This window comes from Ruditapes philippinarum, unplaced genomic scaffold (assembly GCF_026571515.1).
Source record: "Ruditapes philippinarum isolate M1 unplaced genomic scaffold, ASM2657151v2 ctg1630_1_1_1_1, whole genome shotgun sequence".
Taxonomy (NCBI): Eukaryota; Metazoa; Mollusca; class Bivalvia; order Venerida; family Veneridae; genus Ruditapes; species Ruditapes philippinarum.
Window position 1 is genome coordinate 290,333 of NW_026864902.1, and position 22,390 is coordinate 312,722.

The 22,390-nt window shown below is 32.0% G+C and overlaps 1 protein-coding gene across 1 annotated transcript in view; it reads right to left on the bottom strand.

The window, feature by feature from the left end:
- The window catches only part of LOC132727215 (uncharacterized), a 68,840-nt gene that overhangs the window by 40,960 nt on the left and 5,490 nt on the right, over window positions 1-22,390 (bottom strand). The gene's annotated exons all lie outside the window — the stretch shown is intronic.

A 22,390-nucleotide genomic window follows, 5' to 3' on the forward strand; every position in this document is an offset into this window, starting at 1 on the left:
TTACTCAACTTATTGTTCCTATTTTCTTTATACTCGAACCATTAAACTGATATTTTCTTTTATTTATGATAATACAATCATATTTCTATCCGGCGACTTGATGCTTTAGCATCAAAATCTCTACTTGTTTATATTAATCTTAGGTAAATCTTAGTTTTAGAAGGTAAGAGAGATTATAAATGAGAGAGATAAAATTGACAAAATTTAGGCCAATTATAAACATATTAAATCTTTAATGTATCAAAGGCTATTTATGCTTAAAATCATTACCTTTAACTAAAACAACCATAAGTTAGGATCAAAAATATCTAATTGGTATAATTTGCCACCCCCCCCCCCCCCAAAAAAAAAAAAAAAAAAATAAAAAAAAAATCCTGGACTGAATTTTGTTTGATAAGCTTTTCAATGTTTCATATTCCATTACCAGATTATAATAAAATAGATTCATATTAAATATCCATTGATTTTGTTCATTTATGCACTTATCAACATTAAAGTTATAATAATTTATATTTACTTATTCTAACAATTAAGTTTTAAAATCAGTAAAATTAATGACTTTGAAAAATTATTGTTCTAATATTTTACGCCATATTTTACAAAATTCAATATTCACAACTTCAAATTTATTATGAAAAACAATTATACAGATATCTATATTTATCTATCTTTTTGTAAAAGTCAAATTGCTATTCATTGAAAAAAAGGTAACTGCTTAATACATATAATTATAGGTCTGGTGCACTACAAAGTGTACTTATGAAGTGCACTAGTAGTGCACTACTAGTGGACTTTGAAGTGCACATCTAGTGCACTCCTAGAGCACTTTGTGTAACCTTTAGTGTGAACTCAACTGTAAGTGATCATTTTCAGCATAGGAAAAAGACTGTCATAGGCAGTATGTTATAATGCCAATTGACAGAAAATTTTGAAGTATGTTCTTAAGTAACACTATAATAAACTGTGAGCATGCACTGACACTCTTTTATTTTAGGCGGTACTATATATGAACAAGTCTTGGACTATTTCAGTATGTAGATTAGAAATGCAAACAAAACAATTTCATTTTGAAGCCTTTTCCTAGACATTTTGGGAAAAATTTCCTGGCACTGATTAGGAAATTTTGCATCTTAATTTGGAAAAATATTCAGTACCATGTACAAAGTTGTTAATCCAACAAATTGTATATCATTTAAAGCATAAAAAATACATAAAAAATGACAATAAAATGTTTTTTTGAATATCATCTGTCTAGTACCATATTGGATTGAAAAGATGTGTGAAGTTGGCGACCCAGCGGCCTGGCGGCGTGAAGTTGGCGGCCCAGAAGCCTGGCGGCGTGAAGTTGGCGGCCCAGCGGCCTGGCGGCGTGAAGTTGGCGGCCCAGCGGCCTGGCGGTGTGAAGTTGGCGGCCCAGCGGCCTGGCGGCAAAACATTTTAATGTTGTAGAAATGTTATTTTAACACTAAAACGGCATTTAATGAAGTTTTAAAGATAATTATTGTTATTTAAAGGATATATAAAAAGAAAAAATCACTTTCAGAGAACTTTTTTTATTTTCTCATTTTCGTGAAGTTGGCGGCCTGGCAGCCCAGCGGCCTGACGGCCAAAAATTTCAATGTTGTAGAAATGTTATTTTAACAATAAAACGGGCATTTAATGAAGTTTTAAAGATAATTAGTGTTATTTAAAGGATATATAAATAGAAAAAATCACTTTCAGAGAACATTTTTATATTCTCATTTTTGTGAAGTTGGCGGCCTGGCAACCAGCGGCCTGACGGCCAAAAATTTTAATGTTGTAGAAATGTTATTTTAACAATAAAACGGCATGTAATGAAGTTTTAAAGATAATTAGTGTTATTTCAGAGAACTTTTTTATTTTGTCATTTTTGTGAAGATGGCGGCCCAGCGGCCTGGCGGCCTGGCGGCCAAAAATTTTAATGTTGTAGAAATGTTATTTTAAAAATAAAACGACATTTAATGAAGATAATTATTGTTATTTAAAGGATATATCAAAAGAAAAAAAATCATTTTCAGAGAACTTTTTTATTTTCTTATTTTTGTGAAGTTGGCGGCCCAGCGGGCTGCCGGCCAAAAATTTTAATGTTGTAGAAATGTTATTTTATCAATAAAACGGCATTTAATGAAGTTTTAAAGATAATTAGTGTTATTTAAAGGATATATAAAGAGAAAAATCACTTTCAGAGAACTTTTTTATTTTCTCATTTTTGTGAGGTTGGCGGCCTGGCGGCCCAGCGCCCTGACGGCCAAAAATTTTAATGTTGTAGAAATGTTATTTTAACAATAAAACGGCATTTAATGAAGTTTCAAAGATAATTAGTGTTATTTAAAGGATAATTCAAAAGAGAAAATCACTTTCAGAGAACTTTTTTATTTTCTCATTTTTGTGAAGTTGGCGGCCTGGCAGCCCAGCGGCCTGACGGCCAAAAATTTTATTGTTGTAGAAATGTTATTTTAACAATAAAACGGCATTTTATGAAGTTTTAAAGACAATTCTTGTTATTTAAAGGATAAATAAAAAGAAAAAATCACTTTGAGATCACTTTTTTTTCCTTATTTTATAATTATTTATAATTATATAAGCAAAGGATCACTTTTAGAGATCTTTTATCATTTTTGTGAAGGTAGCGGCGTAAACTTGTTTTATGTATGGTACGCCTGGGATTCAGGCGTTGATATTTTTTGCTTATTCATTACATACATACGCGTTATTTCATACTTGTTCGTGTTTTTGATAATATCGATCAGCCGAACAGAAGCACATAAGAATGACAAACTGGAATGCAGGCTAATATATGGTGTACAATTTCTGTAACAAATATGAATGGTCCTTTATGAAGTTTTAAAACATTTTTTTTCGGGTCCCATCCAATTTATTCTCCCCGTCCCAACCATGAGTATAAGTCAGGTAATCATCCTTTACTGACTTTACAAAATAACTTTTGCTTACACATTTATTAACAATAACTCATGATTATAGCATGGGGTTATGGTCATACCCTAAATGATTTCCTCCTTGTTATTGGATGAAACTGAAAGGTTGAATGGTCCGGATTCCGATTGCTAGCACAAGAGTAAATTAGTCGTTATTCGGGTGAAAATGTATTAAAGTTCCCATGTTGTCATTTCAACGCTATTATTTGTTAAAGTTCAATATGTGAACTTGTAATTTTTAAACATTGATTTGTTTTAACATTTGTATATGTTGTATGTTACGGCACCATATGTAAAACGGCACCATTTGTAAAATGGTGCACCATATGTCAAAAAATCGGAACCAAATACGAAATTTTTTGCCATTTTGCCCTGCACCAAATGTTAGTATTTTCGGTACCATATGTAAAATATTTTTTGATATGCACCATAAGTAAGAAAAGATGCACCATTCGTAAAATGCAAACAAAATCACTTGGAGTAATATATAGGGGTAATATTTTCTGTACTATAACATAGTCTTATCATTATTATCAACATCATCATCATCATCATCATCATCATCAACAACAACAACGCTGACTGACGCCTTACCTACCGAGCTAACCAGTTATTCAATTAGATTAGTTGATAATATTAACCTTAAAGAAACCTATCGTCTCCATTGTGTTTAACATACTTTCGTTTTTGAAATTATTTACAGTTTAGACATTGAATTTTTATCATAAAGTGATGTTTTTATTTCAATTTCTCAATAAGATATTGTTAACAAAGCATTCAAATTTCATATGTGCTAATACTTATCAAGTAAAAATAATTAGTTTTCTGTTTTTATGGCGGGCCTTGCTTTTCCATGTCTTATACATGGATGTTTTCTGTTTGCACGTTCTAATTTGTGACGTTTGCAGGTCCTTAAGCTTATCGTTGATATACACAATATATGTGCAGTCATACACAACAAACGCCAGTAAGTACATGTAAGTTGCTATATGTACGGTAAAATCCTCATTAGTCTTGAATATTAAATTAGAGGCAATTATCTTTTTTAACTATTTAAACGCGCAAGCGAAGCGAGCGCTTGTAAAATTGATGTTTAATAATGGTGCAGTGACATGCACAACAATATTTTATTATTTTGCAATAATAATTATAAATGATTTCAAAATATTTTTTGCAAAAGTAAATAAGACTTTTTTGTTTTTTAATGAATAGATTATAAATTTTATTTTGGTGAGAGATTGCTTATAAATTAGTTAAATCGTCGTTTATAAGCATTTATAAAGTATATTATAAAAAAAGATATAACAACGAGATAAAAATAATGTGAATATATGGAAAGCCATGGCTGTCTGATATTGTTCTTTTTCAATTTATGTACATGCAACCATTTGGATAATATATGAGTTCACTTCGACTATAAATGAATTGAAAACACCTTCTTATTTAACCGGAATCCATTGTATTAATCCACAGTTACAATATATGAAACCATACCGTCAGTGTATGAAACCGAGTTAGCAATATATAAGTTGATTTTCTTAATATATGATTCCAATTCTTAAATATATGGTACCAAAGTAGCCATGTATGGAACCAGATGTCCTTATATGAAACCGAATTATCAATATATTAATTCATTTTTCAATATATGAAACCAATGTATCAATTTATGAAACCAAAGTAGAAATATATATTAAGTTGGTTATTACATTATATGATACCAATTCTTCAATATATGGTACCAAAGTAGCCATATATGGAACCAGATGTCCTTATATGAAACCGAATTATCAATATATTGATTCATTTTTACAGTATATGAAACCAATTTATCAATGTATGGAACTAAAGTAGCAATATATGACTAAATTATCACTTTATATGATACCAGTTCTTCAATATATGTTACCAAAGAAGCCTTATATGGAACCAGATGCCCTTATATGAAACCGAATTATCAATATATTAAGTCATTTTTACAATATATGAAACCATTTTATTAATGTATGGAACCAAAGTAGCAACTATTATATAAGTTGATGTTACATTCTATGATAGCAATTTTCATTATATGGAACCAAAATAGCCTATTTTCAAGTCAACAATTTAAAGGCCGAGGTCACTGAAATCAAGATATTATTTGACGGATTATTTTTTAAACTTTGTGAGTAGATTAACCTTGATGTGTCCTTCTGGTCATGCCTATTTTTGATCAAAGGTAAAGGTCGAGATGAACTTATTTTTTAAATATGTTTTGTTAATGGTCAGTACGACTCAATAGCTTAAATTATGACATACAACTCCTACATATATAACGATAAGTTTTGCCTACCCAGCCCATTTTAAGTGAATGTGACGTTAAATTCAAATATTTCCTTATTCAGAAAATGTGCAGTATGCAGTCAGTGAAGCACGCTGTTCTTTTAACAAGAAATATTGGCGCGAAACTGTAATACCGGTGCAAGGATAGAATACAGCCTTTAAAAAAAGTCCCGTCAATATAATGACATTTTGGTTCAATATATTGCTACTTTGGTATCATATATTGAAGAACTGGTATCATATAATGTGAAAATGAACATATATTGCTACTTCGGTTACATATATTGATAAACTGGTTTCATATATTGTAACATTGATTTAATATATTAATAATTTGGTTTCATATAATGGCATCTGGTTCCATACATGACTTACTTGGATCCATATATTCAAGATCTGGTATCATATAATGTGATAATCAACTTATATATTGATACTGCGGCTCCATACATTGATAAAATGGTTTCGTATATTGTAAAAATGAATTAATATATTGATAATTTGGTTTCATATAAGGACACCAGGTTCCATACATTGTTACTTTGGTTCCATATATTGAATAATTGGTATCATATATTGTAATAACCAACTCATATATTGATACTTTGGTTCCATACATTGATTAAATGGTTTCATATATTGTAAAAATGAACTAATATATTGATAATTTGGTTTCATATAAGGACACCTGGTTCCATACATTGTTACTTTGGTTCCATATATTGAATAATTGGTATCATATATTGTAATAACCAACTCATATATTGATACTTTGGTTCCATACATTGATAAAATGGTTTCATATATTGTTAAAATGAATTAATATGTTGATAATTTGGTTTCATATAAGGACACCTGGTTCCATACATTGTAACTTTGGTTCCATATATTGAATAATTGGTATCATATATTGTAATAATCAACTCATATATTTATTCTTTGGTTCCATACATTGATAAAATGGTTTCATATATTGTAAAAATGAATTAATATATTGATAATTTGGTTTCATATAAGGACACCTGGTTCCATGCATTGTTACTTTGGTTCCATATAGTGTATAATTTGTATAACCAACTCATATATTGCTACTTTGGTTCCATACATTGATAAAATGGTTTCATATATTGTAAAAATGAATTAATATATTGAAAATTTGGTTTCATATAATAACCATACTGTAAGTGTATGAAACCGAGTTAGCAATATATAAGTTGATTTTCTCAATATATGATTCCAATTACTCAATATATGGCACCAAAGTAGCCATATATGGAACCAGATATCCAAAGTATCAATATATAAGTCGATTATCACATTATATGATACCAGGTCTTCAATATATGGTACCAAAGTAGCAATGTATGGAACCAGATATCCTTATATGAAACCAAATTATCAATATATTAATTCATTTTTACAATATATGAAACCATTTTATCAATGTATGGAATCAAAGTATCAATATATAAGTTGAGAATCACAATATATAATACCAATTATTCAATATATGGAACCAAAGTAGCCATGTATGGAACCAGGTGCCCTTGTATGAAACCGAATTATCAATATATTAATTCATTTTTACAATATATGAAACCAATTTATCAATGTATGGAACCAAAGTAGCAATATATAAGTTGATTATCACATTATATGATACCAGATCTTCAATATATGGATCCAAGTAAGTCATGTATGGAACCAGATGCCCTTATATGAAACCGAATTATCAATATATTAAATCAATTTTACAATATATGAAACCAGTTGATCAATGTATGGAACAAAAGTATCAATATATAAGTTGATTTTCCCATTATATGATACCAGTTCTTCAATATATGATAACAAAGTTGCAATATATGGAACCAAAATGTCATTATATTGACGGGACTTTTTTTAAAGGCTGTATTCTATCCTTGCACCGGTATTACAGTTTCGCGCCAATATTCCTTGTTTAAAGAACAGCGTGCTTCACTGATTGCATACTGCACATTTTCTGAAGAAGGAAAAATTTGAATTTAACGTCACATTCATTTAAAATGGTCTGGGCAGGCAAAACTTATCGTTATATATGTACGAGTTTTATGTCATAATTTAAGCTACTGAGTCGAACTGACCATTAACAAAAACATATTTAAAAAAGAAGTTCATCTCGACCTTTACCTTTGATTAAAAATGGGCATGGCCAGTAGGACACACTCACAAAGTTTAAAAATAACTTGTCAAATAATAATTGATTTGATGAAAAAGTGTATGCATTGTAATATTAACAGAACCCAGTGATCTCGGCCTTTGACTTGTTGACTTGAAAATAGGCTATTTTTGTTCCATAAAATGACAATTGCTATCATAGAATGTAACATCAACTTATATATTGATACTTTGGTTCCATACATTAATAAAATGGTTTCATATATTGTAAAAGTGACATAATATATTGATAATTCGGTTTCATATAACGGCATCTGGTTCCATATATAGCTTCTTTGGTACCATATATTGAAGAACTGGTATCATATAATGTAATAACCAACTCATATATTGCTACTTTGGTTCCACACATTGATAAATTGGTTTGATATATTGTAAAAATGAATAATATATTGATAATTCGAATTCATATAAGGACATCTGGTTCCATACATTGCTTCTTTGGTACCATATATTGAAGACCTGGTATCATATAATGTGATAATCGACTTATATATTGATACTTTGGTTCAATACATGGATGAAATGGTTTCATATATTGTAAAAATGAATTAATAAATTGATAATTTGGTTTCATATAAGGACACCTGGTTCCATACATTGTTACTTTGGTTCCATATAGTGAATAATTGCTATCATATATTGTAATAACCAACTCATATATTGCTACTTTGGTTCCATACATTGATAAAATGGTTTCATATATTGTAAAAATGAATTAATATATTGATAATTTGCTTTCATATAAGAACACTTGGTTCCATACATTGCTACTTTGGTTCCATATATTGAATAATTTGTATAACCAACTCATATATTGCTATTTTGGTTCCATACATTGATAAAATGGTTTCATATATTTTAAAAATGAATTAATATATTGATAATTCGGTTTCATATAAGGATATCTTTTTTCATACATGGCTACTTTGGTACAATATATTGAAGAATTGGAATCATATATTGAGAAAATTAACTTATATATTGCTAACTCGGTTTCATACACTTACAGTATGGTTTCATATATTGTAACTGTGGATTAATATAATGGATTCCGGTTAAATAAGAAGGTGTTTTCAAGTCATATATAGTGAACTTATATATTATCCAAATGGTTTAATGAATTGAAAAAGAACAATATAAGACAGCCATGGCTTTCCATAGCTTTCCATATGAATATGCGGTTTTCGTTGTTGAAAAAAGGAGTTTTATTGCACCATGTATGTACAGTTGTAACACAGCACATTCATACTTAGATACACAAACGATATAGATCTGTGCGCGAGCGGAGCGCTTGAATTAAACACACTTCTTTGAGAAAAAACAGTTGGAAGACAATTACTCTATCTACAAAGTATCTTTTACAATAAAAAATAAAATTGTTTTTGCTCAGTAAAAAGGCACTGAATAGCATGACATTTGTAAATGTGAAAGTAAAAATTCGAAAGTTGTATATTTGTGTTTTGTAATGGAACAGAAACAAGCACTTTTTGCTAGAGTTTCCGTTTTAAGAGATGGATAGTTTAATCACAGAAAATGTAATTTAGTATGCCATGACTATGGCGTCAGCGTTTTATGCCTTTTTATTTGTCTAAACAGAGCGTACGTCCGAGCGAACCGGCGTATGCCTGGCTACGCGCCTGCAGCACTGTTATTAGTACACGGTTTCCTCCCTTACGTATATTATTGCCGTAATTAGTACACGGTTTCCTCGTTTATTACTTAAGCACCGTTAAGAAAAGGTGCATTGGGACACTGGTCTCGCAACAACAATGTTATCTTAGTTGTTAAAGACGTTTTATTTTGTTGTTACATGTACATAAATGTTACTTTACTTCGCTGCAACTGCGTTTCTAAAGTTTTGTTTCACGAGTTTATCTGAATTTATTTATGTTAATGTTTTGAGTCACAGTTTTGCTAGTTATTGCAATAAATTTAGAAGAAAGAAACTATTGTTTTGGTTTTCAATAAAAATATTTGATGGAAATCTGCTTCTGCTGTTGCTGCTGCTACCGCCGCCACCAAACCGCCATTAACAAAACCACCGCAACCATTACCACCACCACAATCACCACCACCACTACTACTTTATTGTACTAGTTCTACTGCTAAAGGTAATACTGCTACTTTTACAACAACAAGACGTACGTACAATTGCTACTGGTGGTGGTGGTGATGATTATGATGATGATGATGATGATGATGATGATGATGATGATGATGATGATTATTATTATTATTATTATTATTATTATTATTATTATTATTATTATTATTATTATTATTATTATGATCTTGTTGGTGCTGGCGACGACGACGATGGTGTTAATAATGATAAGACTATGTTATAGTACAGAAAATATTACCCCTTTATATTACTCCAAGTGATTTTGTTTGCATTTTACGAATGGTGCATCCTTTCTTACTTATGTTGCATATCAAAAAATATTTTACATATGGTACCGAAAGTACTGACATTTGGTGCAGGGCAAAACGCCAAAAAATTTCGTATTTGGTTCCGATTTTTTGACATATGGTGCACCATTTTACAAATGGTGCCGTTTTACATATGGTGCCGTAACAGTTGTATGTTGCTTGTAAATGTATGTAATTGTTTAAATTATTATCATGCATCACATGTTTATCAATATATCGTTCTTACTATTGCTGTACTTCAACACTTCATTCTTATGGTGTTGTATATACAGATATTCCCAGAATAAATGTACAGTACCTTTGCTTTCTTATTAAAATTATTAAGGTTTTGCACCCATTTTCGATCTGTATCGCATACTAGTTATACCTCAACACCGCATGAATTAATAGTAAAAATACATTTTGTTACAATGATGCCAATATTTAGAATAGAATCTTATTTTATAACAATCATATTATTCTCTAACATATTTTGAAAATAAAAACATAACTTGTACACGAAATAAATATCTTTATAACCATATCATTACTATATTATAGTACTTATTATGCATGTATATTTATAATAAATAAATTAAAGTATTATTATGGCGAGTGGTTAGCGCGTCGGACTAGTCATCTATGTATCGCTCGCCGTGTTGGCACAAAGCCAGTTAGGGGCAAGCCGTTATTTTCTTGAGCAAGACACTTAACACTAAATGAATAATAGAATATATCATCCAACTTTCTCCTCATAATCAGAACTCTCTAACCACTACGCTGCTCAGTTGTACGTATCCATCTTCTATATATCAATAAAAATGCAAAGTGAAATAACTGAATAACTTGCACAACCCATTATATCATAATGGTATGACCCGTTAATGTAAACGTTATCGAGTTCGACTTGAACCTTTGTTTACATAATAAGAGCGAAAAAAATATGGAAAGCCATGGCTGTCTTATATTGTTCTTTTCCAATTTATTAAACCATTTGGATAATATATAAGTTCACTTCGACTATATATGAATTGAAAACACCTTATTTAACCGGAATCCATCATGCTAATCCACAGTTACAATATATGAAACCATACCGTCAGTGTATGAAACCGAGTTAGCAATATATAACAAGGGGGAGAATCACGCCGTTCGTTACCCAAACAAACAAGATTGCGGATGCAGCCAAAAAGTAGGTTTTTTCCCTTTTTTTCTCTGACATTCGTGATGTTCTAAAGTAAAAGTACGCATAACAACCTTCTCCACAATTTTCCTGGCACACAGGATTTTATTTCATGATGTTTCGTCCCGTACTTCATCTGAAATGCGCGTCACCAGATTCGAAGCGAGAGAAATTTCCACCGGTTTGATCGTGGTAACATACGGCTTTTTCTCTCAAATTCACCGTTTCTTTTACATATATGTATATTAACTGAAACCACTGACTTTAAAAAGTTGTAATATGTCGTCATCTAAGCAGTCATGCCCATTCTGGCTAGATTTACTGCAGTAAATAATAATATCGGGGCATTTTCTGGAAATGATAACGTATGGCGCACACAATATCAATGATAACGTACGGCGCATTTTACTACTGGGTGGATTTCCATTTGTCCAATCAGCTGATAATGAATTATTCTTATGTAGGAAATGATAGATATCTGAAAAAAATGTTGGTCATATTGAACAATGCTGTACTATTGGATATAAATATCTTTCTAGCTGTTGGCATAATAGATATCCGTTGTTAATATACCAGTTAGTTTGAGACTATTTTTGTATAAAATGCAGAATGGAAAGAAAAGCCTCCAATTTCAGGAAACATTTGTGTAGTGTTGTCTTCATATTAAATTTCGCCAGCGATTCTAATGGTCTTATCCCCTTATCAGAAAGAAGAAACGCATTCAAAATGTTAAAAAGGAACTGCCGGCTTGATATATTTTCTTTTCCAAAGAAAAAGTCTTAAATCATTTCTAACAAATTTCTGATAAGGAAATCTTAATATTTGAACCCGTTAAACATTTACAAAACGAAAAGTGATTGCGACTAGCTTACAGCCAGATGATATGAGCCTGTATTTATTCAATCTGGTCGCTCATTGAAAGAAAAATACTTAACAGAAAATACTGAATGAGTGTAGGTTCTATATTGAATTTATTGAATAAGTTAGAGAATAATGTTATGCGAAAAACTTCAATGAATTTAGTAAATAAGAAATTTTCTGTTTATTTGACGGGCGGTTAATATTGAAACGCTACCATTTAGCGTGACGTTGTGCCACTATGACGTTAGATATATTTACGCGACATAGCCTTACAGTTTTTTATTATAGTAGACAGTAGACATTTTGTTTTGTTCCAATAGGCTTTAAAGCCGATGAGGACATAAAACATGCACAATAACGAACAGTTCATATAAACATAATAACAAAAATCAAGAAAAAGTTTGGAGAAGATCAATTGTGATTGATAAAGTAATACCAGCCGAAAATTTCTTAAGTAATTACATAATGAACATTTTCAAATCAAAATTGAGCTTTAAACCACTAACATATAGGTATCTTGTATATACATATACATACACACATATACATGTACATATATAAAAAAACCATACATTACATGAACCATTAATGCAACATTGTTGTATATTAATCGATTTTTAATGCATAATCGCCATATGTTTATACACATATCCTTAAAAAATGAAGGTCCATTCGCATCAGTTGCGGATTTCCTAATTGTAAATGAAGGAAACGTCATAATTTGATCAAAACAATTACATGCAATAATTTGCCTATCATATTCTGGCGTTTTTTTCCACAAATGCCCCGACAAAAACAATAATTAAAAAAATTAAATAAAATTGCAGGTATCGGCAATAATAGAGTTACATTGGAATTTGCTTATTAATTTCGAGTGTTAAATATAAAGTTTTAAATCGGATTTGGATTTTGATGTTTTTAACCATGTCGGAAAACCCGTCTGAAACCTTTAGTGCAAGACCGCTCATGCGCTTAGATGACATCATTATCTTTATGAAAGAACGGTTTTAAAAATTATTACGCTTCTCTTAAACTAGTGTTTACAAAGTATATGTTAGTGTTCATCCGTGTTGTTCTACAGAAATTAGAAACTTCGACGGGAGCGATAGCGACCGGAGAATATTTCTTTTTTTCTCTAGAACAGCTACGGATGAATACAAACATACTTAGTGTCAAGCTTTATTTGCCTACATTAATATTAACTTTATTTCGTCACTATACCTGTCCATTTGCACAAACGCGGTTCTATGAAACACTATTAAAAATAGAAGGCTGCTATGAACGGACTTTGATATATCATCTATGAAAATTTACACAAAGAATTTTTAAGAAATACAGTGCTTTCATTGGATGACATATAAAGCTGGACACTAATATTATTTATTTAAGTTTCTTTATTTGGTTCTACACATCCTCTTATGTCTTGTAAACATAACTTTTTTATTATAAAGAAAATCAATTAATCAGAAAAAAATGCGCCGTACGTTATCATTGATATTTTGTGCGCCATATGTTATCATTTCCAGAAAATGCCCCGATATTAATATTTTCAGCAGTTATTTTAGTCAGAATGGGCATGAATGCTTAGATGACGACATATTACAACTTTTTAAAGTCAGTGGTTTTAGTTAATATACATATATGTAAACGAAACAGTGAATTTGAGAGAAAAAGCCGTACGTTACCACGATCAAACCGATGGAAAATTCTCTCGCTTCGAATCTGGTGACGCGCATTTCAGATGAAGCACGGGACGAAACATCATGAAATTAAATCATGTGTGCCAGGAAAAAGAAGGTTGTTATATGTACTTTTACATTAGAACATCACGAATTTCAGAGAAAAGGGGAAAACCCTACTTTTTCTGGCTGCATCCGCCATCTTGTTTGTTTGGGTAACGAACGGCGTGATTCTCCCCCGTGATATAAGTTGATTTTCTCAATATATCCAGTTCTTCAATATATGGTAGCTATGTATGGAATTAGATATCTTATTAAATCCAAATTTCTACTTTGGTTTCATAAATTGATACATTGGTTTCATATATTGAAAAATGAATTAATATTTGTGATAACTCGGTTTAATATCAGGATATCTGGTTCCATACATGGCTACTTTGGTACCATATATTGAAGAACTGGAATCATATATCGAGAAAATCAACTTATATATTGCTAACTCTGTTTCATACACTGACGGTATGTTTTCATATATTGTAGCTGTGGATTAACATAATGGATTCCGGTTAAATTAGAAGGTGTTTTCAATTCATATATAGTCGAAGCGAACTTATAAATTATCCAAATGGTTAAATAAATTAAAAAAAGAACAATATAAGACAGCCATGGTTTTCCATAAAAAAGGTAAGGCAAGCTGATGCCTTATGAATTTTATGTGCCTTGATAGCGCAGTAGGCAGAGCGAACGTTTCAGTGTTATATTCATGGTCGAATCATGGTTATATATATAAGTACTATTACATTTGACTGTCTTATGTATCTTTTTCTTATTTGGCCGGTTTTGTTTCAAATAGTTACAAATGCATCAGATATTTTTGGACACGGGTTGATATGCACTTGCGTACAGTTAGAGAAAACGCCACACATCAGGAGAAAGCATTATCAGAAAAGTAAAAATATAATGTTATATATTGATCCATATATTCAAATTATAAATATTAAGTAATCGTAGTGCGTTTAAATATTCTTCATACAAAAATAATTTTTGCGAATCGAACCTGCATCGCATTGATATTCAACTAGAAATTTAACTGACAGTCTTACCTACTGCGTTAAGTGGACGGTTGGCAAATTGGTAGTTTTTGTTTGTTTATATCGTTAAAAGATGATAAATACAATATGATAACTGTTTTACACCCTTATAGTGGACTTGACCACTGCGTCACTAAATAATTATCTTAAACGTACTCAACACATTTACCTATGTATCTGATATAAATAATAAACATAAAAAAAATATTGTTTGAAAATTTTCGTAATATTTGTGGGAAATCACTGACCCGCGAATTGCGTAGCTCATCTACACAAACGCTATCACTTTAATCTTTAAGGTACAAACCGGTTTCAAACAACATTAGAACAGAAAAGGTCCTCTATCGGAAATGATGAAGGGGTTTATAATTTATTATCTCTCAATAATAGATGCTTCTTAATGACGAATCTCATTTTGATAATTTAATTGAATATTCGGCCAAAATAACCAAATAAGTAGAAACAGCTTTGTAAACGGTAAACGCTTTTTGTCAACCGACTGAATTCCATATAAACACTTATATTATGACACTTTTCGACTTTAATATTGGTGTGTTTTATCATGATAACCTTGCATCACACATAAACTTGGTCAGTAGAATTTCTGCGGACGTACATAATGCTTTTTAATCATAGAAAGTCAGGCGCCTAAGCCCTCGCTTTTCAAAACTAGGTACGTTGTAATGCGCGTAGCAAGTAGATTCACTGATATTTGTGTGTCCAGGTGAGTGAGAAAAATAATCAACCATTTGGTTAGATAGAGGAAAGGGAAATCCCAACGCCAAGGCTCGTTCCCTATGGAAAATGAGAAAATAAAAAAGTTCTCTGAAAATGATTTTTTTTCTTTCTATATATCCTTTAAATAACAATAATTTTTTTTTAAACTTCATTAAATGCCGTTTTTTTGTTAAAATAACATTTCTACAACATTAAAATTTTTGGCCGCCAGGCCGCTGGGCTGCCAACTTCACAAAAATGACAAAATAAAAAAGTTCTCTGAAAGTGATTTTTTCTTTTTATATATCATTTAAATAACAATAATTATCTTTAAAACTTCATTAAATGCCGTTTTATTGTTAAAATAACATTTCTACAACATTAAAATTGTTGGCCGTCAGGCTGCTGGGCTGCCAGGCCGCCAACTTCACAAAAAAAGAGAATACAAAAAAGTTCTCTGAAAGTGATTTTTTCTTTTGAATTATCCTTTAAATAACACTTTTTATCTTTAAAACTTCATTACATGCCGTTTTATTGTAAAAATAACATTTCTACAACATTAAAATTTTTGGCCGTCAGGCCGCTGGGCTTCCAGGCCGCCAACTTCACAAAAAAATGAGAAAATAAAAAAGTTCTCTGAAAGTGATTTTTTCTTTTTATATATCATTTAAATAACAATAATTATCTTTAAAACTTCATTAAATGCCGTTTTATTGTTAAAATAACATTTCTACAACATTAAAATTTTTGGCCGTCAGGCCGCTGGGCTGCCAGGCCGCCAACTTCACAAAAAAAGAGAATACAAAAAAGTTCTCTGAAAGTGATTTTTTCTTTTGAATTATCCTTTAAATAACACTTATTATCTTTAAAACTTCATTAAATGCCGTTTATTGAAAAAATAACATTTCTACAACATTAAAATTTTTGGCCGCCAGGCCGCTGGGCCGCCAACTTCACAAAAATGACAAAATAAAAAAGTTCTCTGAAAGTGAATTTTTCTTTTGAATTATCCTTTAAATAACACTAATTATCTTTAAAACTTCATTAAATGCCGTTTTATTGTTAAAATAATATTTCTACAACATTAAAATTTTTGGCCGTCAGGCCGCTGGGCTGCCAGGCCGCCAACTTCACAAAAATGAGAATATGTAAAAGTTCTCTGAAAGTGATTTTTTCTTTTTCAGGCCGCCAACTTCACAAAAATCATTTATTTCTAATCTTTCATAGAATCCCTTTATTCATTGAATAAAATTATAAGTTAGTGAATGTATAAACATGAAGATAAAATAAAATTATTCTGAAATATTAAAGAATGTGCCCCATTTGGTAGCGACGTTACGGACGTTAAGACCAACAAATTGTAGGCGTATATGCCGGTTTTCCCTGTAAAGGCAGACATCTGTGAAAAATCAATATGTAAAATCTGTCGGTTATGCAGTCTAAAAAATTAGACTATGCTACATTAGGGTCGAAATGTCTTGGGGACGAAAGACTTGAGATTTCCCAAATTACTTCGAAATTATTAACGAAAGTTTTAGTCCTCGGCACAAACTGACATCAATAAATAAGCTTACTATTATTATTCATCAAATGCATAACATATTTTGCTAAAAATCGAATCGAGAACCTAGGGTTTATTTCGAAGCATTTGGTCAGGTCTATCACCTCCTCCTCCATTCCTCCACCTCCACCTCTTCTCCTCCACCTCCTCCACCTCCTCCTCACTTGTTTTATGTATGTTTACACATTGCAAGGAACGGTTGTCCAGCCTGCTTTCGAGTCAATCAAAATACTTTTGCTATTGCCCCGGAATACAAGACAACTAGCCCCCGCCTCTCTCTGTTTAGTCAAATCATGTTGCAGTTAGACCAATGAAAATGTGCAAGTACTGTCTTATTAGTGACCAATCAGAACGCTTCTTTAACTCCATTCATTTCGCTTAACCGTAACGATTCATTCATTTCCGATTTAGATAGCGAGGATTATAGACTGGGGGTAAGCTTATTTTAGTTATTTTAATAATTTTTACGCATGAGTGATTTTAATTTCGATTTTAGTCCGTATTCATAAAGAGCGGCTTTAGACATTTCATTTGATACCAAACACGCCTTAATTCGGTCCAGGCGTGGTACAAAAACACGTTTTTACGCTTTAGTGATTTCAGTTCCGGTCCAATGGCTTTTAAAATATCGTCAGGTAACAGGTGTGGTAAAATGCTTTCCAACGATACCAAACACGTGTATATTCGGTCAAGTAATGACTGAAAAAATCAATTTTCAAATTATCGTGACGTCACTTCCGGTGTCTTTAAACTCGAATTACTCGAAAACGGTAAAGATAAACCCATAAAACTATATATTTTCTTAATCAGCGCGACGACACGGATCGACTGGTTAAAAGTTCTAACGTTTTTATTGACTTTCGCAATTTAGGGTTTAAAATCGCTCTTGCGTCATAACTTGAAAACGGCTGAAAATCGAATCCAGAACCCCGGGTCAAAACGAAAGCTTTCGATTCATTCTATCTTATAACGACCTTATCTCAAAAATTTTGAGCGTAAACGGTTGCCCAAACGATGAAAAAACGGTTTATAGCTTAATTGTATTATAAATTTCATTCAAAATCAGTTTACAACTTTCTTATACATAAGTGTATTATAAATTTCATTCAAAATTAATTTTCGTATAAAAAATAGGAATCTGAAGTGTTCATAAAAATCACAAAATTTGACCAGTTGCTAAGGGCAACCGTTTTTAAAATATGCAATCAGTTGACCGTAGCATGCACTTAAAAGGAACCTAATTAAGGGGTACAATATATAAAGTGTTAAAATATGTTAATGCATGCGTAGCAATTTCTCGTTGATGAGTTTTTACTTTACGGTCGCTGCGTTTGAAAGGATAATAAATTCTTTTTATCTTTTGTGATTAATGAAAAGCTATATTCAGTAACGAAGTATAAAGAGTTTTTGTTCAACATAGTTCCGCTAGGTATTATAAATCTAGACAAAGTGGCGACTGTACTTAATGCCTTTTTCATTCATTGACACCCGCGTGGGGCTGATGAAATAGCTCCTGGTGATTGTGAAATACCGAGACTAAAAAAAGATCGGCACATGCGCAGTCTACAAGGACGCGACGCCATGACAGTCATTCCCTTACTAGATGTCGGTAAGTTAACAACTTATATTTTACAAAGGTATACATATTATTTATTTTGAACATATTAAAAAACTATGTTTTTATTTAATTTATAAATTAAAATTTTAAGCACGTATCTATTTACAAATATTTCTTTTATCTGTAATGATGGTAATTATCTCTCCGTCTAGGGCCGAGGACCTGGCCTACAATGTCCGCGATTCAAGCCCTAGATCGGGTATACGAGTCAGCTCCGTATACTTCCGTTAGATTAAAAAAGAACGATGATCAAATCCTAAAAATAGAACGATGATGTCATTCTAAAAATAGAATCCAATATGGCGTCGCGCATGCGCAGTCGTGGGGCCAAACCGTCCCCTATACTACTGACATAAAGTATTTATGATGAACAGTCCTAGAATATTTTGATAAGGAACCGTCAGTTGTAAAATGTTATTGTTTAAGAAATAATATATCCCACTGTGATTTTATTGCTCAATAACATCACTGTTTGGAGTTCGGATGCGGGGAATTATATCACGAGGGCGTATGTTCAATAGGGAAAAATACGGGTCGTGTTAGAATATCTTATAATGAACAGTCGTCATACTTGCTGGTATGTCATTTATTATTGACAGTTTAGGTTTTTCAAAATTTGCATGATTAACAGTCCGAATGTAGATCACAATGAAATGTTCTGGAATATTAACAAAATGAATAGTCAACCATATTAACCATATATATGAATGGTTGAACACAACAGTAAGGATAAATAGCGCAATGTGCATATCTTCTTATTTTGGTAATAAGTGAAACAACAGCACATTTTAAGCAAAAAGAAAAGAAACTATAAGTCTGAAACATTCTGTCATAGCCTCCCCATCAGTACATTCAGTGCTTTGATTATTTCCTGTGACCAAGTTTTTCATCCAAGATGACCCATGTTCAAAGTCATACAAGCATCCTGACCAAGTTTGATGATAATTAAGTCAAAAATGTGACCACTTGAGTGTTAACAAGGTTTTCCCATATTTGGGCGGTGTGACCTAGTTTATGAACCCAGGTGACCCATATTCGAAATTGACCTAGAAATTATCAAAATAAACTTTCAGACCAATTTCCAGGATATCTGGATCATAACAGTAGTCACTAGAGTGTTAACAAGATTTTTCTAGTTTTAGCTCCTGTGACCTAGTTTTTCGTCCGAGATAAACCATGTTTAAACTCGTGCGAGTAATTACCCAGACAAGCATCCTGACCAACTTTGATGATTATTGAGTCAAAAATGTGACCACTAGAGCGTTAACAAGGTGTATCCATATTTGGGCGGTGTGACCTAGTTTTTGACCTCAGGTGACCCATATTCAAACTTGACCTAGAAATCATTAAAACAAACTTTCAGAACAATTTCCAGGATATTTTGGATCAAAACAGTAGCCACTAGAGTGTTAACAATGTTTTTCTATTCTTAGCTCCTGTGACCTAGTTTTTCATCCGAGATAACCCATGTTTGAACTCATCCGAGCATTTACCTAGACAAGCATCCTGACCAAGTTTGACGATGATCGAGTCAAAAATGTGACCGCTAGTGTAAACAAGGTTTTTCTATTTTTAGCGCCTGTGACCTAGTTTTTCATCCGAGATGACCCATGTTTGAACTCATTCTAGCAATTACCGAGACAAGCAACCTCACCAAGTTTGATGATGATTGAGGCAAATATGTGACCGCTAGAGTGTTAACAAGGTTTTTCTATTTTAAGCTCCTGTGACCTAGTTTTTTAATCCGAGATGACCCATGTTCGAACTCATCCGAGCTATTACCTAGATAAGCATCCTGACAAAGTTTGATAATGATTGAGGCAAAAATGAGACCGCGAGAGTGTTCACGAACAAGTTTGGAGGAACGATGAACGACAGACGACGGACAGTCAACGATCCTAAAAGCTCACCCTGAGCTAGCGCAGGTGTGAGCTTAAAAGATCTCTGTGGCATTTGGACGTATTCGTAGATAATTGAAAATAATAAATTAGCATTCATGTAGTATTAAATTCGACGTTATTTCGCCTTTTGCTTTGTGTTATCACGCCTTTTGATTCGCATACTTATGACGCCCGGTTCGCGTATAACTTTATTCGCATTTTAACGCCTTTTGATTTCTAATTGCACGTTAAAATGTCTTTATTCGCGTTATAACGCCTTTTTGTATTTTCTGATCGCAGATCAGGAAATTCAATGCTATCATTCAATCTCTGACACAGAATTTCACGACAAACCTAACAACAAGTAGTTCTCAAAACAGCTTAATACTAGCGATGTAAAAGAAAGAAATATTTTTACTTTGTTACAAGTATCCAACAAATTACAACGCATTCAAAGTTTAAAAGAAGCGTTGGCTTATAGAAATGTGAATAAATGCAGAATCACAAAATACGCGGATGAATGCCATTTTAATCAATGAATGCTATTTTTAGCGATGTCGATGACGGAATACTGCAGAGCGTAATACACAAATAAATCTGACTGTGAGTAGTGGAATATATATTTCGGACTGTTTTGACGAGAAGATTTTCGCTAAACTATTTACATCAGTGTTAAACAGCAGGTTTATCGTAAACAAAATACCTCGAAATTAATAAGGATTACAAACCCGAAATGGAAATTTTAAATTTAGTATTATATGATTTTATTCAGGCTTTCTTCGTATAACCTCTCCGTGGTGCAGGGGTAACGAGCTTGTTTAGGGTGTGAAAGGTCTGGCCCCGTGTTCACTAAGAAAAGATCAGGATCAAGATCAAGTGATTCATTGTTTTATGTTACTAAAATTAATCGTGTTTTGCTAGAATTACATGGTAAATAATCAAAATGTAAAAAAAATGTTGATTTGCAAAGAAACCAAACTATTTTGGGATAAAATCAAGAAATAACAAAACAAATACAAAAAATTTAATATTCGGATCAAAATAAGGATCAATTTTAGGATCAGGATCGATATTTGGATCAACTGTAAAATGCCCGTATCTTGTAAGAATTACAATAAATTTATTCTAAAATTTTATTAATTTGCTATTGCAAGTCCAGTTTTATCAAATTAATATTAGAAATTTAATCTATGAGGATAAAAAATGAAGAATATTAGAGTTTTTAGATTTGATTTTGATCTTGATCCTGATCCTTTAATCTTTGTGAACACGGGGCCAGGGGTTCAAATCCCAGTCAAGGCACCTAATTTTTTATGTGTCTTTTTTAAGGAAGAAGCCACGATATGCAAGGATAAAGTGTGGCTGTCATAGAAAATGAACATAAATGATTTTTTGATGCAACTCTAGTCATGCAAAATTCCGTATGTATCAAACGTAAACTGTTATAATAAAAAAATCTAAATGCAGTCGCTGCATCTCGGTGCCCTGTAAGATGAATTATAGTATATAACAATAACTTTTACAGGAAAATATATACAGCACGATTTAGATTGCAAAGATCAGAAAATACCACAGAGCTTGCAGCCCTTTGATATATAGGGTTAACGCACGTTTTTTCGTGTTATAACGTCTGCAGAGTCCCGAGGAACGGTTGGTGCCCGAGCCCAGTAGGGCTCCAACAGTTCCGAGGGACTCTGCAGACTTTACAACACGAAATAAACGTGCGTTGACGCTGTTATAGCATAAAATTTTAAAAAGGATTCATATTGTATATTTAGTACAAAACACATACATTAAATACTTTAGTCTGGATTACCTGCTCTTTTCTCTCCGTTCAAAATTTTATAGTACGACGGGAACCAGACTATAAATACTTGTGCTTGGACGGT